We start from the raw sequence: 3,465 nt of genomic DNA, 5'->3' as shown, positions 1-3,465 counted from the left end.
GGGGGGTCTTTGTCCTGACAAAGGCGCTAGTGAGCCCAGGTCCCAGCCAGTGAGGAGGAGTCCCTCTGGGGAGGCGTAGGGTCCCAGGGCTACGATTTCAGGGTCCCAGTGGAAGTCACCATGGAGAGGCCCACACCCTTCACCCAGCAGACACGCCCGGCAGAGGCACCTGCCTGAGCCAAGGCTCGGTGGTCAGAGGGAGGAGGCTGAGGCTGGGATGGGAGGGGGCTAGCAGAGGGGGTTTTATTTTCTTCTGAGAGCAGCAGGGGCTCTGGGTGGGCTTTTAGCCCAAGTGGCCCTGGCTTCCCTCCCAGGATGCACTGAGGGAACGTTGGCCCTAAGATCACCTTCCTCTGGAGCTTAGTTCCCCCAGCTCGGCCCCCACCCTGCTTCACGGGTCCTGCCACTGGGTCCTGCTTAAGCTGTTCCCTCCTTCTGGGAGGTCATTCCCCCACCCCTGTCCCCTGTGGAAATCCTTCCATTGGCTCCAGTTAGGTGCCTGGGGAGGAGGGAGAAGACATGCCCTGCACCCCCCATAGCGGAGCTCAGGGCTGCCCTGCAGTGGCCCTGACAGCAGAAGGACTGAGGCACCGGGCAGACAGCCGCTTCTCCGGACTCAGGGATAGCGGGTGGGGCCTTTCCCGAGCCCCTGGTATGGTCTTGGTCCAGCACCTACGTGTACCCGCTAAGCACACCCAGCTGCTGAGAAATGATCAGGCGAGTGATCCCCACGACTCAGCCGGACCCAGCCTCCAAATTCCTTCAGGTCACAGGTGAGGCTGTGTGGCTGGGGCGGGGATTGGGGCCTTTGTAGGCTGCCAGGCCTCGCTGTGTATATACCTTCAAGTGACTGAACTCGCTCATCATCATTCTCAACGATGGCTCGGTGCTGTCCCAGCATGGAGGGGAGTGATGAGGGCTCCAGGTGCCCCCCCCCCTCCCCGCCTGTCTACCAGTCAGGCCTGCCGGGCCCCTTCAAGTCGTCACAGCCCAGCAGCTGTAGCAGGGGGCATCATTCTGGCCTGTCCAGGATGGACTCAAGTGGAACTGATGCTGACCAGTGGGATGTCCCTACTGGCCCAGCCTGCTCACCTTGGGCCACCGCCGGGGCCCCCACCCACTTGCCCTCATGGACACCACCTCCAGTGCTGTATTGCACAGCCTCCGTCCTGGCCACGCAGCTATAGACCCTGCCTGGCCGAGACCGGCACAAAAAGCCACTGGACCCTCAGCAGAGATGCCCCCGTGCCCTGCCTCACTTTCCCCATCTGTAGCATGGGCATGCCTGTAGTGGCTGCCTGCTGGTCCTTTGAGGATTGAATGGGAGCTGTGGGAGCAGAGGTGGGAGGGTGGGCAGAGAAACTCCCAGGACTTTCCCAGGGTGCTTGGCTGGTCCTCTGCCCATTCCCTCTGCTGAGCCTTTGTCCAGGAAATTCGATGTGGCAGGGAGAACGGATCTGCCCATGGCATGAAACGAGCAGAGGCAAATGCTGTTGACCCCTGACCTCGGCCCCCTAATCCCAGTTAAGACCCTCGCTGGGAAGGGGCCCCTGCCCTAGGCTCTGAGGGGGGGCTTCCAGGTCGGGGTTGCAGGGGCTTGGGGGAGCACAGCTGCCCCACCGGCCACGTGTCTATCACCGCCCTGAAGAGGCCCACAGAGGAAACTGAGGGCAGGCAGCGCCCTCGGAAGCCCCCAGGCCTAGGGTAGAATTAGGCCCTGCCAGCTCTAGGCTGGGTGACTAGGGCCAGCTGCCACCCTCTCTGAGCCTCAGAACAGGAAGTTCGCAGGAAGTCTGGCCTGACGTGGAAGTCAGCCCACAGCCATGCGGGGTCTCTGCTTCTAACTGGCCTTGGGCCTCAGTGCACTCCTCTGGGTTGGGGGATGTCTAAGGGGATACATGGCCCAGGGGTCCCCTCGCCTGCACTGTGGGGACCTGCTTTCTGACCTGACCGCCCTCCCCTGCTATAGACTCCTCCATAGCTCCCAGGTCTTTGAGGCAGTTTTTCTGACCTGGACAAGGGCCACAGCGATGGTGGTAACAGTTCTGACCACAGAGCTTCATGACCTGAATTCAAATCTCAGCGCCCCCTCCCTTGGGGAAGCCGTCTTTCCTCTGGGGCCTTTCCCAGTGGACAAGGAGGATAGTAACACCAGGGCTGTTTCAAATATAAAATGAGGGACCCCATTCGTCAGGCTGAGCCCAGGGCTGGGCATATAGCAGGCGCTCAACACATGCAACTCAGGGTGGTGCTGCACTTCAGCCCGGGCTCTGGCCCTAACCTTAGGCCACCAGGAACAAGACCTGCTGCCACCGACCCAGCGGGGCTAGCTGAGGAGCTGCTAAGACAGTTAATATCAGGGTTCACACATGGTGATACTGCCCGAGAAATGCCCCAGGAAGAAAGCGTGAGTGAATGAATGAATGAATGAATGAAGGGAGGGAGGAGGTGTTCTCACTTCTGCTAGCTGTGGTGACTTAGCCTCTTGCCTTCCAGCTCCTTGGAGGCTGCTGCTAGAAGCTTCCACTGAAGATTAAAGTGTTCTCCCTCAATGGCTGGGATGTGTTCTCATGCTTGGGTACCCCTGGGTCCCCGGAGGCCATGTGTCTGTTCCACCCTGCTGGGCCGTTCCCCATGATCAGTTTCAATTTGGCCTGCTCTTTGCCTCTGCAGTGTGACCCTCCCTGGAGGCCGGGTTTGGGAGGGGGAGGCAGTGGCTTTCACAGCCGACCCCACCATGTCCTGAGACCTGCCTCTGTTGCTCCCCCTTTCTGGGCCTCAGTTTCCTCAGGGATGGGGTGAGCAGGGAAGGAGGGGAAGTCTGGGGCCAACCCTGTTTTCATCCAACCTCTAACTTCTCTTGAGAGCCAACTGGATGCCTAGTCCTATGTTGGATGCCAGGGACACAGTGGGAACCAAAGCAGACAAACCTGAGTTCAAGTTACTCAGGGGAAGGGGAAGGGAAGGGCGTTCCTGGCAGAGGAAGAGCCATGCAAAGGCCCTGAGGCAGCAGGGAGTGTCATGCTGTGGAGGAACACGGGGCCTGTGTGGTGGGAGCAGAAAAGGAGAAAGGACCAGGCTGGAGGGTGGGTGAGCCTTGGTAACAATATTGCTCAGTGTTAACTCTCAATATTTACTAGTGCCTACTCTGTACCAAACATCGACCTATGGGTTTTACCTGCCTCACCTTCCTGGAAACTTACAACTGCCCTGTAAGTATACTCACCTTACAGACAAGGAAACTGAGGCCACGGAGGGGAGGTCGCTGGTCAAGGTTACTGAGCAGGTGGGCAGCAGAGCTGGGGTTTGGTTCTGGGGTTCCAGCGTGACAGTGGTATGGATGGTCCCTTCCTCAGCAGTAGACCCTCAGCCACTGCCCTTACCTCCCATCCCCCCCATCATCCCCCCAACTTCACTCCAGGACTCAGGCCCTGCTCCACTTTCATGGGGTGAGGAGGAAGGACA

This window comes from Myotis davidii, unplaced genomic scaffold, assembly GCF_000327345.1.
Source record: "Myotis davidii unplaced genomic scaffold, ASM32734v1 scaffold198, whole genome shotgun sequence".
Lineage (NCBI taxonomy): Eukaryota > Metazoa > Chordata > Mammalia > Chiroptera > Vespertilionidae > Myotis > Myotis davidii.
Note: the sequence above shows the minus strand (reverse complement) of the source record.